The sequence below is a fragment of the Helianthus annuus genome, chromosome 4, assembly GCF_002127325.2.
Source record: "Helianthus annuus cultivar XRQ/B chromosome 4, HanXRQr2.0-SUNRISE, whole genome shotgun sequence".
In the NCBI taxonomy this organism is placed as follows: domain Eukaryota; kingdom Viridiplantae; phylum Streptophyta; class Magnoliopsida; order Asterales; family Asteraceae; genus Helianthus; species Helianthus annuus.
The window spans coordinates 72,034,438-72,055,775 of NC_035436.2; positions in this window are offsets into that span (position 1 = coordinate 72,034,438).

Consider the following 21,338-nt stretch of genomic DNA (forward strand, 5'->3'; position numbering starts at 1 on the left):
TATATTGTCGCGAGCATTGTATCACACGTGATGGAGAGTAAACATGTGAGGGTTATTGCATGGGTGATAGAGGGTTGGGTGTGTAAATTATGACCGTTGGGGGCATACTTTAAAAAAAAATATTTCATACATGAAGAAACACGGAACTAATTATGAGGCTAATCAGTTGGGTTTATGTTTCTACCATGATGGTTAATCTTCTAATGTTTATCTGAGCTTCGTCTTGAATGCCTAATCCTGCAAAACAGAACACCGTTACTCGTTAAGAGGGGAATATGGGGGTTTCCCTCTTAACCGGGCTCCGACGTGAGAATAAGCGACTACTTTGGGGAGGATAATTAAGTATTAAGAGTGAGGGTAGAGGGAATGGAATGTTTAACCTGTGAAGTGAGCTCTCTATTTATAGCCGGAGAGATGTAAGAGGATGTGGGCTGATGGGCCTTGGGCCGGTAGGCGACAACATAGCGGATATGCTCTTTGTCTCACTGGTGTCGACCGTTAGTGGCTTCTAAAAGTTCTCCGGCGCTGGCGCGCCTTGAATGGAGCCACGTGTCACTGTTGTTGGCCTCGCTGTCCTTCTGCCATCAGCAGACAAGTGGAGATCGTGGGACAGATGTCTCTATCCTCTGATTGGTGCCACATAGGCGTCCTTATGTACTTTTCGTCCTTTGCACCTCAGACGATCGTGGCGCACGATTGAACAGAGCCTGCAGGATGCTCATTGGCTCCTTTTTCCTGCCACTTGTACCTTTTGTACCTTCCTACTCTGGTCTCGCGTCGCAACCTTTATGTGATTGATGCTGGGCATGAAATCAGGTTGCGCGGTTTTACAGGTAGTGAAGGCTCTTATCAGATTGCTAAGTGTCGAAATTGCAGTTCTCTTCTGGATTGGGCCTCGCGCCTCTTCACGGGAAGTGGTGGGACTCGCGCGAGGTTGCCAGTAAGAGAATCGCTGAATAAGGAGTATGGCCTCGTGCGCGGCCTTAAAGAAGGTTTGCACGGCTTTTTTGGGGCCATACCCCTTCAATACCCTATATATATCTAAATAATACCCTATTTTACACACGCTTTATTTCTTAAATAAACACACTAAAAAACACCCAATTCTCTACCAAAAAGTATATGGAAAGCTCAAGTAAAAAAGCGTCACTACGAAGAAAAAATGGCCGCATATTCGTGCTAATTTAGGCGAATCGAGTAAGTTTCATTTACAAGCCCAACCGATACCCACCCAACCGTATCTTAATATACACACTAAAACACCCAATTTTCGACCAAAAAACTATATGGAAGGCCTTTTTTGCAAAGTATGTTTTTTTCGATAGAGTGATAGAGTGTGATAGAGTGATGACTATTGCAAGTGTGATAGAGTGAAATGTGATGGAATGTAATCGAGTGAGGTGTCAATTGGTGATTGAGCATGGTGTGTGATGGATTGTGATGAGCATGATATCTGTTCGGTATTGAAAGTACCAGTACCAAAAAACATAGAAAATTGCTACCGGTACCAAACAAGCAAAATCATAATTTAAACAGGCTTAAACGTGACAATTATAAAACGCTAATCGTTACACTTATTCATGAAAAGTTGTGTCATTTCAACTTAATTATACGATGGGTGTCTACCTATAAAAATGAAGTCTTTGGTAGATTTAAATACATGTATTAAAACTTTGTATTTCATAGTCGTTCTTAAAGTTTATCTTATTATTATTATTATTATTATTATTATTATTATTATTATTATTATTATTATTATTATTATTATTATTATTATTATTATTATTATTATTATTATTATTATTATTATATCTTACTATATATTAATTTTATAATTGAAATGAACAGTGATTTTATTGTATTATAAAAAATTATATTACTATATATTAATTTTATAATTGAAATGAGCTGTGACTTTATTATATTTACTTTTGGAGTTGGATAAGTTTGGTGTTAACCAATACTGGTATCGAAAATACATATACAGTCCAGTTCATTATCGATACATGAAGGTAAAAATCGGCACCAGCCTGATACAGAAAACGTCAAAAGTTGGTACCGGATTGAGTTTGAAAATCTTTTAGTTCGGGAAATTCGATACTGCTACTCGGTACCATTTGCTCATCCCCGATCACGGGTGCCGTACAAACAACGGCATCGTACAACTTTTCTTGTTAATTTTCTTCAACTTTTAATGATTTCTTTTTTTAATTTCAGGGGTAGGGATGAGCTCGGTGGCAACCGATACCGAAAATACCAGTTACGGTACCGGCATATAAAGGTAAAAATCGGTAGCGAACCGGTACTAGAAACGCCAAAAGTCGGTATCGAATTGGTACTAAGGATCCTTCGGTTTGAGAAATTCGGTACCGGTACCCAGTATTATTTGCTCATCTCTGACCACGGGTTTCATACGAACAACATCATTGACATACAACTTTTTTGGTTGATTTTCTTTCGATTTTTTTTACTGTTTCTTACATTTTCTTTTTATTCCTGTTATTGGTTCCGCGTGCAACGCGCTCGTAGTGATTTCTGAACACATGTAAACACAGACTAAATAACAAAAGAAGTTTGCCGCAACGCGGCTAGAGTGATAAACCTAGTTCAATTAATAAAGACTTCAAGCACATGATACACTTCAATACAATACGATAGTAAGATTATAAACGATTTCGAAAGTTGACCAAAGCTATTAGAAAATTAGAATCTTTAAACTTAAAGGATTTTTTCATTATTTATATAAGAAAAGGAAAAGATTTGCTTCTTAATTACCACCGATCAAGAAAACGACTTGTCTCTTAATTGGTGGACATTATTTTTATGCCAAAATGGAAAAGTAATACGACATAAAATCATTAAAGTGAAGGAAACAAATTCTTTTATCAATTTTAGTGTAATATTGAGAATCTCTACTATCTGTAAAATAGAAAACGAGCTAAGATAAAGAAAAGCTGATGTAATAGGCTACTAGTCATAGAGATTGTTCAACAATGTCTTTTTTATCTAATTATTACATCATAAATTTTAATTTAAAATACATTTTAAATTTAAATATCTACCCTTCATCCAAAAGTAAAACCTCTGGACTTCATTCAAAATTCAAACCTCAGCCTTTCATTCAAAATTCAAATCTATGCCATTCATTCAAAATTCAAACATCTGGCCAGATTCAAAATTCAAAATTTTGACTTCAGATTCAAAATTCAAACCATATACGTATAAAAAGTTCTTTTTAATTTCTCTGAGCATATCAACTCTCAACTCTCACTCTCTCTAAAACTCAATTTCTCTCTCTCAAATCCAGACCTCTCTCTCAGTTCAGGAGATATAAAACCCCCTGAAGAGTATGACATCATCGTTCTAGGAACTGGCCTCAAGGAATGCATCCTCAGTGGTCTTCTCTCCGTTGATGGTCTCAAGGTATCATTTCCGTTTTTTCTCGCTGATTTTCAGTTACGAATCTGTTATATACAAATATATGGATGATTTTAGCTGTTTCGTTGATTAGGTCAACATTTTGTTCATGATTATTAGTTAGGATGATCAGATCTGAAATGACTAGTAGGATCACGATATGCTTGCCATCGATTAGAGAAATTAGGTTGTGTGTGTGTAATTAGGTTCAATTTTGTTATTTTGATAATGTATGATATTATTTGAAGATGAACGAATTGGTTATAGTATCGATTTAAGGCTACGAGAGTTACTGCAGTATATGAGTTGATATGATTTTGTTTTATAATTTGAAGATGATTGTAGTTTCTTATAGAGTAAATTACAAGTTTTGTCCTTTATGGTTGTACCAAATTACAGGCGGTGTCCTTTCCCTTTAAATTTGTCGAGTTTTGTCCTTAACGTTTCAAAATCCTGCACGTTATGTCCTTTAGCCCTAACTCAGTCAAATTTTTTGGTTAAATATGGTCATGTGACTTGCACATGAGGGCATCTTTGTCATTTTATCTTTCAGGGGCTATTTTGCAATGAATTATTATTCAGGGACTATTTGTAAAACACTAAAAAAAAAAAGAAATATAAAAACTCTCCCTCCTCTCTCTCTCCTCTCTTTCGCATCACTTCTCCCGCATTAAATAACAATCAGATATTTTCAATATTCAAAATCCCCAGTTTTCAACAATCAAAATTAGGGTTTCAAACTTTCGCCTAGGCCGCTGATGCGTGTGTAGCGTTATATGATTTTAATTATATTTTTAGCCCTTTTTAACACTTTAGTTAAGTTTTAAATTTATAAAACACGATATTCTACTAACACTAAACACACATATTGGCAAGTGCACCCATCGTGAGCGTAGTATAGCGTTGGTAAGATACCGAGGTCGTCCAAGGACACAAGAGCTTTTAATAACGGTTTATCCTCAACGTCTAATCAAATAAAAAATTTAGAAAAAGGTTTTAACATGAAAATAAAAACTAAAAATGTTGAAAATAAAAATAAAATAAAAGTAAAACAGATAGACAAGATGAATCACTTGGATCCGACTCGCCTTTAGTGTAACCTTTGATGATTTCCGCACTTTTTAAGAGATTGTCTTAGTTATAGTAGTAGGCCCCTCTTTTGAAGGTGACGTTGCCCTCAACCTAGTAGTTTGAGTCAGCAAGGATACAATCCTAGAGGGTCGGAATATTGAAAGATAATTAATTAAGTTATTAATGCGTAATGTGGTGGGCCCCTCTTTTTAAGGTGACGTTACCCTCGGCTAAGTGGTTTGAGTCAACAGGGATACAATCCTAAGTAGCCGGGTTAATGTATTAATAGTAGTTTACATATGAGGGTGGTCAAGCCATTCACACCCCCGCCATCCAATACCAGTGGGTATTGAAGGAGGTCCTAGTAAGCTTGACCCAGGTCCTTGCAGGATCTATACACTGAACAAGCCAAGAACCTTACCAAACCATTCCCTTAACCCCCGACCAGGTAGCCAACATATCTCTATATAGACCGTAGAGATATGAATGGTGTGAATCTTTTATTTTATATAGACAGTAAAATAACGCCAAGACACCACAGACAAATGATAAGGAAGTTTCATCTTCAACATAAGAAACTAGTTATTAAAGTCATTAATACAAAACCAAATAAAAAGTGCGAAAAGATTAAAAAACAAAAGTATTACACTAAATGCTTGTCTTCACCAAGTGATGTAAGAGACTTAGGCAAACATGGCCTTTGATTGTCAAGAACTCTTACTATCAATTTTGGATCCCGAGACTACTACACACACTCTATGATGGATGATGGATGATGGTGGTGGTTGTGGGTTGTGATGGTGGTGGAGTGTGGGTGAAGTGGGAGAGAGGTGGTTTGCCAAGGGATGCCTTTGAAGTGAACCAATCACCTCTATTTATAGCCTGCACAGAAGCCCGGACACGGCCCCGTGTCCATCCACTTTCTCTTTCTTCATTAATTCCAGTTTGTCTGTATTAGCTCCACACGGCCCCGTGTCCGCTGGGCACGGCCCCGTGTGCAGAAGCGTATCTGTACTATCAAGATTTGCTTGGATTCTGCGAATCTTAGCGTTGACCACGGCCGTGTTGAGCTGGGCAAGCCCCCGTGTTAGGAAATAGAAGCTTCTATAACTTTGTCTTTTCTGCGGAGACCTGAGCACGCCCCCGTGTCCGATGGGCACGGGACTATGTTCAGCCTTCTGATCTCTTGTTTTTGCTTGGGAAGATGCTGTCGAGGGGTTGGGCATGCCACGTTTATTCCTTTTCTTGTATTTATGTTAGATTTAGCTGCATTTTTGCTTCTTTTGTTCATTTACGCTCATTTAATCCTGAAAATACAAAAGGAAGATAAAAGCACACCTTTCCAACATTAGTACTAAAAAGGGTTAGTTTTACGTCCCATTTGATGTAATTTATATGTTGCATTTTACACACATCAAATACCCCCACACTTGAATCTTTGCTTGTCCTCAAGCAAAACTCTTTATAATGTGGCTTACATACCCAAATGGAATGGGTAGAAGAGAAGGTTTTGGGCTTGTCTTGAGTGTCGGGATTCCAAGATCTTTATTAGGTTTTATTTTTATGCTATTTACAATCCTATTCGTTATGATTTATTTAGAACTATGACAACCCTCAAAATCCCATGTATTCCGTACAAATTATTAATGATAATTAAAGTGTTTGACGACTGTGTGGAATTACTTAACTGCTTTCTGATATCTGTGTTATGCTTACACGTATTTGTTAATATCCTAAGGAATATGCTAAGGAATATGCTAAGGAATATGCTAAGGAATATGCTAAGGAATATCCTAAGGAATATGCTAGGAATATGCTTGGAATATGCTAGGAATATGCTATATGGAAGATCTTATAAATACCACCATTCCACCAAAACTCTCTTTCTCTCCTCTCCTCCCTAGCTCACGGCCGAACACCCCCTTGCCACTACATCCATTTTCGGCTCTTGATCTCCTCATTCCAAGCATACACAAGTCTTTCGGGTCACGCATAAGGAGTCTTGGAGCTAACGGAAGGCGAAGGACCTCGTTATCTTGCTTTTATCCACCACTTTTACGCCTTTGATCTTCCCTAGCCGTGTGCTAGTTGTAAGTGCTTCTAATCAACTTCTTGTTCATGTTTGATGTGGTTAATAAGAGATTAGTCGGTTAAAAATTATGAACATACAAGATCCAAATCTAAAAGTCTACTAAAATGATGAACAAGGTGGTTAATGAATGAATATTAGTGTAAAGCATGTAGATCTTGTGTGATTATGATTATTGGTTGATGATCTGAAGTATTGCTGGATAATATTAATGTTTGATGTTGTTGTGAATACTAAACTTGTTAACGGTATCGATCGAACACGATTTAGAAGGTTAAACACTAAAAATCAGAATCTGTCCAAGTTTTATAGCCAACTTCAGTTGGCTGTAAACAAGTCATAAACCTAACGAAAAACTGATATTTTAAGTCTAAAATGTGATATTATGAAATACGGTTCTAATGGCACCGGAATCGTAATTTTTGGATTTCGTTTACTATTTTTAAAGTGTTAAATTGTAACAGCAACTTAAGCTGAATTTTGACAGCAATAAATGGGTGTCGTACTTTCAGTCATAACCTGAGTTTTGTGATGAATCGGACCATGAAATTTGTACAGTAGATGACAACCGATGCATGTGTAATTACCCCACTGGAATTTCGTAAATCGGACACTCGATGAATTTTTAATGAATTGTTCCGTGGGCTGTGGTCAGAAATTCATAAATCTGAGTTCAGTCCGGAATATGAATTGTTATAAAATATTGGTAGTGAACCGGACCCCGATATTTTTACACAATAAAATATGGAACGTTTAAGACATCTTGTAAAAATTTGGGAATTTTTGGAATAATTTAACTATTTTATTGTGACCTTGCATGTCTAAATGTCGAGTATGCTATCCGTGAATGATCTAACATGTTATATATGTTATGTGCATTATCGTATGTTTGATTTTGAGTGGGGAATGGATGGGAAACTTAGATGGGCATAAGCCGTTAGGGTGATGCATGTTGTGTGATAGATACGTGTAGGAACTTTGTGTTCTATTTGAAAACCACTAAATGACTAACTAGTAAATCATACTAGGACGTGATTGACAGACCTTGACTGTTAGCTATATTTGAGAATCTAACCGAGCAAACCGAGGTGAGTTCACACACTTTCTAAGGCATGGGATTCCCGGTGGTTTGGGAATGGGTTAAAGAATTTAAAACTAAATCTACATATCCTCCTTGGGTAGGATATGTACGGCCATCCTCCTTGGGTAGGATGCCAATATTACTCCTGCGTATTCTCCTTGGGTAGAACTACGCACGTTCGTCCTCCTTGGGTAGGACAACAACCTTAAAACTTACTAGACAAAACTCTATCATAAGTCCCTCATTTTATATCGACTTAATCGCCGAGGCCAATGGCGAGCGGGTCATTAGTTAATAGCGCTATTAGGTTTAACAAACCTCACACCGTGCTAGTCGGACGGGCGTGTACTAATGGACTATGGCAAACCATCAGTGATGATAGACACTGATGTAGGGCACAACTTACTTGCGTAGTAGTCGATATCATACGGTCTAGTAGTTCACATGGGGAAGCCCCCACTAATCATGAACAGGGTATGGGTAATAAAGAATGACTGGTTAAACTTTCTTTCAACTACGGGGTAACCCCCACGGCAATTACGCCAACGAAAGACAAACCACGTTTTCGGAAAACAACTTAAAACTAAACAACCAAACGTGAACTCACTCAACTTTGTTGTTGACTCGTTGTTACATGCCTTACAGGTCGCTAAATGCATGGAGCTTGCATATGGAGGTGGTCGTTGTGGGATGCGAACTGACATGTCCCGCATTTAATAAATAAACTTTATGAACTATTTAAATCTACGTTTTGGACTTTAAACTTTTGAACTATGGACTATGTTTTGAACTTATGTTTTATGCTTCCGCTGTTTAGCTAAAATCAGTTTACTTCCTTTTGGTCACCAATCGTATTGTGTTTGGTTTTAATTACTTAATTATGTTGTTCGCTATGATTGGTGGCTCGATCCTGGTCACGTCACGCCTCCAAGCGGTGGTACTCCGCATGGTGGATTTTGGGGGTGTGACAGATTGGTATCAGAGCCATTGGTTATAGTGAACTTGGTTTTAAAATGGGAAAAGATTTTTGATAAAACCAGACTATAACCTGTACAGTGCTCAACGATCCACAACGACGCTTCGCTCCACGTGCAAGACTCGACACCATAAGTGGTATGATTTATGTTATATTGTCGGTTAGATAGCTCACACTGTGCATTAGTTAACGTGATAACTTCTACTTGAACCTTGTGTGCTTACTCTCTACTGTCGTCCCACACTTACGCACTTTCACGACACTTTTCCCACTTACGTTGCTTCGTGATGAAGATCATGAGCGGACACGGAGGACGCATCAACCTCACTCAAGCCCAGTTGACGGCTCTGATCAACGAACGAGTTGTTGAGGCACTCGCAGCTGTTCCTGCAGGAGGTCAACATGCTCAGCCTCCTGTGTGTACGTTCAAAACCTTCATGGATTGCCGACCAAGCACTTTCAGCGGCACAGAAGGTGATGTAGGCCTTCTTCACTGGTTCGAGAAGCTCGAGTCTGTTTTCGAGATGTGTGATTGCCCGGAAGATCGTAAGGTGAAGTATGCTACTGGAACACTCGAAGGCGCTGCGTTAACCTGGTGGAAAGCACAGGTCCAATTGCTTGGGTTGGCGGTTGCTAATGCCACCCCATGGAACGGCTTCAAAGAACTGATTAGAGAAGAGTATTGCAGTCGTGACGACATCCACAAGCTAGAGGTGGAATTTTTCAACCTGAAGATGACGGGGTCTGAGATTGAGGCGTATACTAAGAGGTCAAACGAACTGGCCATCCTGTGTCCTACTATGGTGGACCCTCCTTACAAACGCATTGAGCTGTACCTTAAGGGCTTGGTGCCGGAAATTCAAAGCCACGTAACCTCAGCTAACCTTGGCACTATACAGCAAATCGTCAAGTTGGCTCATCGTCTCACTGACCAGGCGGTTGAGCAGAACAAGCTGCCCAAACGTATTAGCGCCACTACTTCTGATGCTCCCAACGACAATAAGCGCAAGTGGGAGGGAAATCTGGGCAAGGGTTCTACTTCAGCTCAATCTCAGCAGCAAAAGACAGATGAGTACAAGAGCCCCAGTCAGCAGTCATCTGGAAATCAAGGTCAGGGTGGGTACAAGGGAAATCACCGTAAGTGCAATCGATGTAATCTGCACCACAGCGGCCAGTGCAACAAGGGTCGTTGTCAGAGGTGTCACAAGCTGGGTCATGAAGCAAAGGATTGTAGGAGCCCACGCCCTGTGAATCAGAATCGCCAACAACAGCAACAAGCTCCGCAGAACCACCAACAGCAACATCAACAGGGCAATAAAGGATGCTTTCAGTGTGGCGCTGAGGGCCACTTTAAGAGAAACTGCCCCCAGCTGAACCAAAACCAGAACAATACCCAAAGAAACGGGAACCACAATGGAAACAACAACGGAGGCAACAATGGAGGTAACAATAATGGAAATGGCGCCCAAGGTCGTGTGTTCGTGATTGGTCAGGGAGAAGCAAGGAACGATCCCAACGTTGTGATGGGTAAGTTTCTTCTGGATGACTTCTTTGTTACTGTTTTGTTCGATTTGGGTGCCGATACTAGTTATGTGTCCGTAAAAGTTAGCCAAATGCTTAAGCGCACTCCAACACTTCTGAACACCAAACACACGGTAGAACTAGCTAACGGTAAAAGTCTAGAAGCCACACACGTAGTTAAAGGTTGTAACCTCGTCTTAGCTGGTCAGACTTTCTCTATCGATCTTATTCCTATCACACTGGGTAGTTTCGACGTCGTTATTGGGATGTATTGGCTATCTCATCATCGAGCGGAGATTGTTTGTAAGGAGAAAATCGTCCGCATTTCTCGTTCTGGTGAAAAACCTCTCATGATTCGTGGCGACAAGAGTGGTGCTGTCGAAGGCATCATCTCTTTCCTTAAGGCCCAGAAGTGTTTGCGAAAGGGCCACACTGCCATTTTAGCACTCGTTACTGACACATCAACGGAAGAGAAGAGAATTGAAGACATTCCTATTGTACGCGACTTTCCCGAGGTATTTCCTGAGGAATTACCTGGTCTTCCGCCTCATCGACAAGTCGAGTTTCAAATCGAGCTAGCTCCTGGAGCAGCACCAATAGCTCGTGCGCCTTATCGACTTGCTCCATCAGAACTTGAAGAACTGTCTACGTAACTACAAGAACTTCTGGAGAAGGGTTTTATATGTCCCAGCTCTTCGCCATGGGGAGCTCCAGTCTTGTTTGTAAAGAAGAAAGACGGTACCTTCAGGATGTGTATTGACTACCGCGAACTCAACAAGGTGACCGTGAAGAATCGTTATCCTCTTCCACGCATCGATGACTTATTCGATCAATTGCAAGGGTCGAGTTTCTATTCTAAGATTGACCTAAGGTCAGGCTACCATCAGCTGAGAATCCGAGAGGAGGATGTCTCCAAAACAGCATTCAGAACTCGTTACGGCCATTATGAGTTTCTGGTTATGCCTTTCGGATTGACGAATGCACCAGCGGTCTTCATGGATCTCATGAACCGAGTGTGCAAGCCTTACCTAGATAAGTTCGTTATTGTGTTCATCGACGACATCCTGATCTATTCTAAGAGTCAGGAGGAACACGAGCAACACCTGAGACTTATTCTGGAACTACTTCGTAAAGAGCAGCTGTATGCCAAGTTTTCGAAATGTGACTTCTGGCTTCGCGAAGTCCATTTTCTGGGCCATGTGGTAAACAAGGATGGGATTCATGTTGATCCATCCAAGGTTGACTCGATCAAGAACTGGCCTGCACCCCGCACACCAACAGAGATCCGTCAATTCTTAGGTCTGGCAGGATATTACAGAAGGTTTATCAAAGACTTCTCCAAGATTGCGCAACCTCTCACTTCACTGACTCAGAAGGGTGTCACCTATCGTTGGGGTGATGCACAGGAGTCCGCATTTCAGCACGTGAAGGATAGACTTTGTAGCGCGCCTATCCTCTCATTGCCTGAAGGCACAGACGATTTTGTGGTTTACTGCGATGCTTCCATCCAAGGACTTGGTTGTGTGTTGATGCAACGTGACAAGGTCATTGCCTACGCATCGCGCCAACTTAAGGTTCACGAAAGGAACTACACTACGCACGACTTGGAATTGGGAGCAGTTGTTTTCGCGCTTAAGATATGGAGACATTACCTGTACGATACCAAGTGCACCATTTACACTGATCACAGGAGTCTCGAGCATATCTTCAAGCAAAAGGAGTTAAACATGCGTCAACGTCGATGGGTAGAGCTCTTGAATGATTACGAATGCGCTATCAAGTATCATCTGGGCAAGGCCAATGTTGTGGCTGACGCCCTCAGCCGGAAGGATACTATACCTAGGCGTGTACGTGCGTTACAGCTTACCATCCAATCTAACCTTCCCGCTCAGATTCGCGATGCACAGGTTGAAGCATTGAAGGCAGAGAACATCAGAGCTGAGTCCCTAAGAGGATCGAGGCAACGACTAGAACAAAAAGAAAACGGCGCCTACTATGTTAACGGACGCATCTGGGTTCCGCTGTATGGAGACTTGCACGAGCTTGTGATGGACGAAGCGCATAAGTCTCGTTACTCAGTACATCCTGGTTCTGACAAGATGTACCATGATCTCAAGACTACATACTGGTGGCCTGGTATGAAAGCCAGCATAGCAACCTACGTCGGCAAATGCTTGACTTGTGCCAGGGTCAAGGTCGAATACCAGAAACCATCAAGCCCACTCCAACAACCAGAGATACCTAAATGGAAATGGGAGCAAATTTCCATGGATTTCGTTACTGGTCTGCCCAGATCTCAACGCGGAAATGATACCATTTGGGTAATCGTGGATCGACTGACCAAGTCTGCACATTTTCTCCCTATCAAGGAAACGGATAAGTTTTCTACTCTAGCAGACATCTACCTAAAAGAAGTGGTATCAAGGCACGGAGTGCCAACCTCCATCATTTCTGATCGTGACGCGCGTTTTACCTCTGAACTGTGGCAAGCTATGCACAAGTCTTTTGGCTCACGATTAGATATGAGCACCGCTTATCATCCACAGACGGATGGGCAATCAGAACGCACCATCCAAACTCTTGAAGACATGCTTAGGGCATGTGTAATCGATTTTGGTAACGGCTGGGAAAAGCATCTCCCGTTAGTGGAGTTTTCATATAACAACAGTTACCACACCAGCATCCAAGCTGCTCCGTTTGAGGCATTGTACGGACGCAAATGCCGATCACCTCTCTGTTGGGCAGAAGTTGGTGACAGCCAAATCACTGGCCCAGAACTTGTGGTAGATACCACCGAGAAAATTGCTCAGATACGACAGCGAATGGCGGCAGCTCGTGACCGTCAGAAAAGCTATGATGATAAGGGAAGAAAACCACTCGAATTCCAGGTTGGGGATCGAGTGCTGCTCAAAGTCTCACCTTGGAAAGGTGTAGTCCGATTTGGCAAACGGGGCAAACTCAACCCGTGTTATGTCGGACCGTTCGAGATCATTGAGAGAATTGGCAAAGTCGCTTACAGGCTGAACCTACCTGAAGAACTCAGCGGAGTTCATAATGTTTTCCATGTGTCAAATCTGAAGAAGTGTCTGTCAGATGAGACCCTCATAGTTCCTCTCAAAGAGCTCACAATCGACGACAAGCTGCAATTCGTTGAGGAACCCGTAGAGATTACGGATCAAGACGTTAAGATTCTCAAGCACACCAGAATACCTCTCGTACGAGTTCGTTGGAATTCCCGTCGTGGCCCAGAGTATACCTGGGAACGAGAAGACCAAATGAAACTCAAGTATCCCCAGCTGTTTAAGAAAAATGCAACCACTACTGAGACTGAAGCTACCGCAGAATTTCGGGACGAAATTCCAAATCAACGGGGGGATGATGTGACATCCCAGGAAAATCAGGAAAGCTACGCAACTTAACTAGCTTCCTCAGTAACCACGCACTAAATTTCGGGACGAAATTCTCTTAACAGGGGGAGAATGTGACAACCCTCAAAATCCCATGTATTCCGTACAAATTATTACGGTGTGTTCCCGAGTTAAAAATCCCTCCCCTTCCCTCTCCTCCCCTCCCATCCCCTCCATGTCTTTCCAAATTGGAAAGACTATTTTCAGGCAAAAAAAACCCCATTTTCCCTCCCCTCCCCCTGTTAAGTGGATCTCTGGAACACCATTTTCCCTCCCCTCCCCTCCCCTCCCCCTGTTAAGTAGATCTCTGGAACACAGCGTTAATGATAATTAAAGTGTTTGACGACTGTGTGGAATTACTTAACTGCTTTCTGATATCTGTGTTATGCTTACACGTATTTGTTAATATCCTAAGGAATATGCTAAGGAATATGCTAAGGAATATGCTAAGGAATATGCTAAGGAATATGCTAAGGAATATCCTAAGGAATATGCTAGGAATATGCTTGGAATATGCTAGGAATATGTTATATGGAAGATCTTATAAATACCACTATTCCACCAAAACTCTCTTTCTCTCCTCTCCTCCCTAGCTCACGGCCGAACACCCCCTTGCCACTACATCCATTTTCGGCTCTTGATCTCCTCATTCCAAGCATACACAAGTCTTGCGGGTCACGCATAAGGAGTCTTGGAGCTAACGGAAGGCGAAGGACCTCGTTATCTTGCTTTTATCCACCACTTTTACGCCTTTGATCTTCCCTAGCCTTGTGCTAGTTGTAAGTGCTTCTAATCAACTTCTTGTTCATGTTTGATGTGGTTAATAAGAGATTAGTCGGTTAAAAATTATGAACATACAAGATCCAAATCTAAAAGTCTACTAAAATGATGAACAAGGTGGTTAATGAATGAATATTAGTGTAAAGCATGTAGATCTTGTGTGATTATGATTATTGGTTGATGATCTGAAGTATTGCTGGGTAATATTAATGTTTGATGTTGTTGTGAATACTAAACTTGTTAACGGTATCGATCGAACACGATTTAGAAGGTTAAACACTAAAAATCAGAATCTGTCCAAGTTTTACAGCCAACTTCAGTTGGCTGTAAACAAGTCATAAACCTAACGAAAAACTGATATTTTAAGTCTAAAATGTGATATTATGAAATATGGTTCTAATGGCACCGGAATCGTAATTTTTGGACTTCGTTTACTATTTTTAAAGTGTTAAATTGTAACAGCAACTTAAGCTGAATTTTGACAGCAATAAATGGGTGTCGTACTTTCAGTCATAACCTGAGTTTTGTGATGAATCGGACCATGAAATTTGTACAGTAGATGACAACCGATGCATGTGTAATTACACCACTGGAATTTCGTAAATCGGACACTCGATGAATTTTTAATGAATTGTTCCGTGGGCTGTGGTCAGAAATTCATAAATCTGAGTTCAGTCCGGAATATGAATTGTTATAAAATATTGGTAGTGAACCGGACCCCGATATTTTTACACAATAAAATATGGAACGTTTAAGACATCTTGTAAAAATTTGGGAATTTTTGGAATAATTTAACTATTTTATTAAGACGACCGAAAACTGCCGGTTTTGAATATTAATGCTGAATTGATATAAGTTGTGACCTTGCGTGTCTAAATGTCGAGTATGCTATCCGTGAATGATCTAACATGTTATATATGTTATGTGCATTATCGTATGTTTGATTTTGAGTGGGGAATGGATGGGAAACTTAGATGGGCATAAGCTGTTACGGTGATGCATGTTGTGTGATAGATACGTGTAGGAACTTTGTGTTCTATTTGAAAACCACTAAATGACTAACTGGTAAATCATACTAGGACGTGATTGACAGACCTTGACTGTTAGCTATATTTGAGAATCTAACCGAGCAAACCGAGGTGAGTTCACACACTTTCTAAGGCATGGGATTCCCGGTGGTTTGGGAATGGGTTAAAGAATTTAAAACTAAATCTACATATCCTCCTTGGGTAGGATATGTACGACCATCCTCCTTGGGTAGGATGCCAATATTACTCCTGCTTATTCTCCTTGGGTAGAACTACGCACGTTCGTCCTCCTTGGGTAGGACAACAACCTTAAAACTTACTAGACAAAACTCTATCATAAGTCCCTCATTTTATATCGACTTAATCGCCGAGGCCAATGGCGAGCGGGTCATTAGTTAATAGCGCTATTAGGTTTAACAAACCTCACACCGTGCCAGTTGGACGGGCGTGTACTAATGGACTATGGCAAACAGTCAGTGATGATAGACACTGATGTAGGGCACAACTTACTTGCGTAGTAGTCGATATCATACGGTCTAGTAGTTCACATGGGGAAGCCCCCACTAATCATGAACAGGGTATGGGTAATAAAGAATGACTGGTTAAACTTTCTTTCAACTACGGGGTAACCCCCACGGCAACTACGCCAACGAAAGACAAACCACGTTTTCGGAAAACAACTTAAAACTAAACAACCAAATGTGAACTCACTCAACTTTGTTGTTGACTCGTTGTTACATGCCATACAGGTCGCTAAATGCATGGAGCTTGCATATGGAGGTGGTCGTTGTGGGATGCGAACTGACATGTCCCGCATTTAATAAATAAACTTTATGAACTATTTAAATCTACGTTTTGGACTTTAAACTTTTGAACTATGGACTATGTTTTGAACTTATGTTTTATGCTTCCGCTGTTTAGCTAAAATCGGTTTACTTCCTTTTGGTCACCAATCGTATTGTGTTTGGTTTTAATTACTTAATTATGTTGTTCGATATGATTGGTGGCTCGATCCTGGTCACGTCACGCCTCCAAGCGGTGGTACTCCGCATGGTGGATTTTGGGGGTGTGACAAGAACGTTTCATAAGAGAAAATTACTTATTTGGGCATAACATGCCTCTTTGAAATTCCATTTATATACAAGTTCACATACCTCACGGGAGATCACTCAATCACTCGGTCGAAGATGTATTTTTGTGAAACACTCGAGACCGGCATGGAACTTACTTCTACCATATACTTGCCAAGCAATCAATCCTCCTCCTTTTTAACTATAAACTTTTGTAAATATCAAGAGGACTTGAGGAAGGGTTAGGCTTGGGTTAAATGTATGTGGTTTTGGGTTAGTGGTTAGTAGAAAAGGGCTAAAAGCGTAAAAAGCGTCGGTCGTCGTAAAACTTTTTGTTTTTGTGAGTTTTATTCAAACAAAATATCTTCAAACCAAGTTTCTTTAAGGAACTTGTTTGTTTATTGCTAGACATCATTTTTTTTTAATAAGGAATGTCACATGAAGACCGAGTTTTTTACTAAAATAAAGGGTTTAAAATGAAAAAGGTTTTGGTGGGTAAAGGGTGTTTGTTTTGTGGGTTTAGAAATGAAAAAGTTTAGGCTCAAAGGGGTTAACCAGAGGGATTTTGGGTAAGTGGTAAAAAAAATGAAAAATAATGGTGTTGAAAAGAAAAAGGGTTAGTCCTAATGCCTCCATTATTTACTTACTTGGGTTTAAGTTGGTAAGGACCGGGAATGTATCGTCATGGCAAGTTCTAGAGTCGTAAGAAACCAAGCGGTTATTCACACAAGAAACAAAAAATGAGCATTTAGTTTAAAGATGTGTATTTGTATACTCAATAAAGGCTCAAAACTCACTTTTTGTGGGAATGGGTTTTTAATGTGATCAAGTATATATAATCAAATTTTAACTAGATTTGTCATGCCGTTTCATAATTTTCTTATGTTGGTTCTTTTTATCACGACGCTATTGGTTGTAAATTTGTAAGAATAAAACCTTTTTAGAACTTGTTATTCCCAATTTAAACTAAGACAAGTAAAAAAAATGAAAAGTTTTTGAAAAAAAATTGGGGTGATTATCGGTTCCAATAGAGTTTTGTGTAAGGCTTGTTATTAGGACTTGCAACATTCAAGGTTTTAGCATCCCCCCACACTTAAATTATACATCGTCCTCAATGTGTCCAAAAAAGAATTTTTTAGGTTGATTGAATGTATAAAAATGTGTTTAAAAACAAAAAATTATGTTACTGGGCATCTGGACACGGGCCCGTGTTGACCGGGCACGGCCCCGTGTTCAGATTGCCAGTATCAGAAAGTAACAGAAGGCTGGTCACGGGTGTCACACCCCAACCGATGGCGGAATCATCGGGGCATGGCACTGAGCGAAACAGATTGTCCAGAAGTTTCCATAACAATTATTATCACTATTCAATTTATATAATACGTCTCATACCGCACCTTAAATAGCAAACAAATTATTACAGATAACATCAAGTCAAATATTCTGTTCCGACAACCCAGATTATTAAATATAAAAATTGTTCAAATACTTCTAGAGACTCGATCTGCAAGATCTACAGACAACTATGCTCTAGACGCTTATTCTAAGCTCGCCTTCCTAGCAGATAAGCATCCTAATTGCCTGTCACATATGTTAAAATAAAGTCAATACATAAAATGTAAAGGTGAGTATACAAGTTTGATAATAGCATAATAGAGTTCGAAATAGTTTACGCATAACCAGCACGTACACAGAGGAAAACGAAGCACGTTAATTATCGACATGGATCTATCGATACAAATGACTGCGGGTTGACTGCCCGAGGCAGTTCGCAATACATGATTACCACCGTAATCCATGCAAGTAATTGTCCTTAACAACCCCCGTGTAAACGGGTGCTGAGTCCAAACTATAGTACTATCGTCGTTAAGGCAGGTAGACAGCATTCCACGTGTAAACATAACAACAAGCATTCATTTAGTCACGTAATACATGCGGTAACAGTTAGCGTTTGAAATGATTGAGTAGTGTGTTCGATGTGATTTCGTGTAAGTAACGTATGTAACACCCAAAAGTGCTAAAAGCAAAAAGGGATCGAGTATACTCACAGCGGTTGATGGATTGAAGGGAGCGCTTGAGAGTAGGGTTAGCCTGAATAGTTCGATAGCATAACGATGAGTAACGCGTAAAACGAATACAAGTGTTGATGGGTCGAACAGCCTGGTCGATCGAACGGTAGGTTCGATCGGACGGGCTGTTCGTTCGGTTTGACAGTCCGTTCGGACAGCCTATTTAGTCGGCCGGTGGGCTCGATTGGTTGGACTGTTCGAGTGGATTGTTTCTTCCTTTGTGTAGGATATGTTTGTGTATGATGGCATGTCCTTTTGAAGTTTTCGTTGTAGTATTCGAGAACATTGAAGTGTCCTTACCTTTCAGGTTGATCTATCGAACGGGCCGTTCGATCGGCCGGCTTAACCGATCGGTTAGGTACTTCAGTAATAAGTCCTCAGCAGGATGTCACCTGATCGGACGACATGTTCGATTGGGTGGCACTCCAACACGTCGAACGAGTTGAAAATCAATTAAGTGTTGAAGCATAGTATCTCATGATCCGAAGAGTAATTCAAATCAAACCGTAGTTCGATCGAACAGCACTTCGTTCAATACTAGACTTCATGAAATTGTTAAAGTGTGGGACCATGTGCTAGCCGATTGGTTGGTCTGGTCGATCGGCTGACATGTCCGATCGGTTGGGTTGTTCGTTCGAACAGCCTGTCCGATCGGTCAGCATCCTGACCTGGTCAGCCTGTTCGTCTATCACTTGGCTGTTCTGATTGCTTGACGTTATATCGAGGTATTTTGACAACAAGCTTAACCATGGAACCTTCGTTCTTACTTGTTTCCCCTGCTCGGACAGGAATCACCCAAGTCCGGCCGGTGAACTGTTCGGAACGGTAGTTTGACGTTTAACCTGAAATCGGTGAACCTCGTGGATAGAATCCTGAATCTCGAACCGCACAACTACTAGAGTGATTAGTGAGTGGGTTCTAGCTCCGTTTCTACCGGTTTGAAGGCATTGAGTGTAAAAGAGTTGGAGGAAAGTTGGAAAATCCATCTTTCAATCTTTTCCATCGTGAATATGTTTAGATCTGTGGTAGATCTTTGTTTGTTTATGTGGAAATCGGTTAGATCCAAGCTATTCTTGGTGGATTGAGGCCAAAACATGAAGTTCTTCAAAAACACCATGATGACATCATCCTAGAATGCTTGAATCTTGACGATTTCACGGTTAAAAGTTAAGATTTGAAAGATAGAAAGGTGTAGGCGTGTGTATAGATCAAGAAAGTACAAGATTTAGGATGAAATCTTACCGGGATTGAGAGAAATCTGAGGAAAGGTGAAGAGCACGAGCTGGTCGGTCAGAGAGTTTCCAAAAGTGGAAAGAATGACAATGACAGGGCTATTTATAGGCTTCCCAAAGAGGAAAGGGCTGGCCGATCGGCCAGGCATCCCGATCGGACAGCCTGTCTGATCGGACGGTCTGTCCGATCGGCTGGACTGTTTGATCGGCTGAAGGCCTGATCGATCAACAGCCTGTTTCGAGTGTTCGGTGCGACGATTTCTGATATTTCGATTTCGATTGGAGATGATACGAATACGATAGAGTTTCCTATTCAAATTACTTTTAATCCCAACCACTATATCTACATACAAGCATCTATATTTCGCACTATCTTTTCGCCACCATTTATCATGATTCGGTTTCGATTGGGTTCGATTGAGTTTCGAGTTTCGATTCGATTGATCGCCACACATAACATAAAGTAAACACGCACAGGTAACACATAAGGCACGCACGCACGTATAATAACCCAAAGTTGCATAATTCGAGTTTCGAGTTCTATGATGATTCGATTAGCTTGATTATTGATTGATTGACTTTATCGCATTGTTACTTCCTATTATTCACAGTCGCAAATCGTTTCGTATCGATAAACATTCGATTACTTTGATTAATAACACTTACTCCACATAATATAACTAACAGAAACACCAACATAGAATAGACTAACTATAGTCAAAGAAGTCAATCTTGACTTTGACGTTGACTTTTACATTCGGTAACACGGGGTGTTACAGCCTCCCCTTGTTTAGGGAATTTCGTCCCGAAATTAGGCTGAAAGCTGTACATCACCGTGAATCACGTTGAGAACTTTCTCTCTCTAGACTTTCTGTTGGTGCATTACGTCTATTGACTTCGTCTTGTATCATGTAATAGGTTAGGATAGGTTAGAATAACCAGTGCACGAGGTTCGAGAAACGAGAACTGGTGAATTAGCATTGTGGACCGCTTATATGGACATTGTCCATATAAGCGAACCAGTTTAACACACCTGGACCGCTTATATGAACATTGTTCATAAAAGCGAACCACACAACTTATCTGGATCGCTCATAGAGCGTGTCCACAAAGGCGATCCAGAAACTCTATAAATAGAGCACTGGTTGTTTCATTTGTAACGGCTCGGAACTTGTAACGAAGTGCTGCCGAATTGCTTCCAGGTTGTAAACATTGCTAAAATCAATAAAGTGAAGCATTATATTTAGTTTGAGCGTCTAATTCACTGATTCCGCCTTTGAATTGGAAAACGACTCTTCTGATCGACTCATTCAGGGTCAACGACGATCTAACAAGTGGTATCAGAGCTCAGGAAGAAGAGTTCAGCTCAAATTTGATCCGTTTTCTGTCTTCTACATCTTCTTTTTCGATTTAAACGAGTTTCCACGGTTAAAATCGGACGAATTTTTCACAGGACGTGTATTATTGGACAATATCAAACCCTTGAAACTTTGAGACTAAAACTCGAACTAAAAATGGACAAAACAGCCTTCGAATGTAGGTTCGCTTTTTCGGACATAGTATGAACCGCTTTTAGATACAATTTTGCATCTGGACC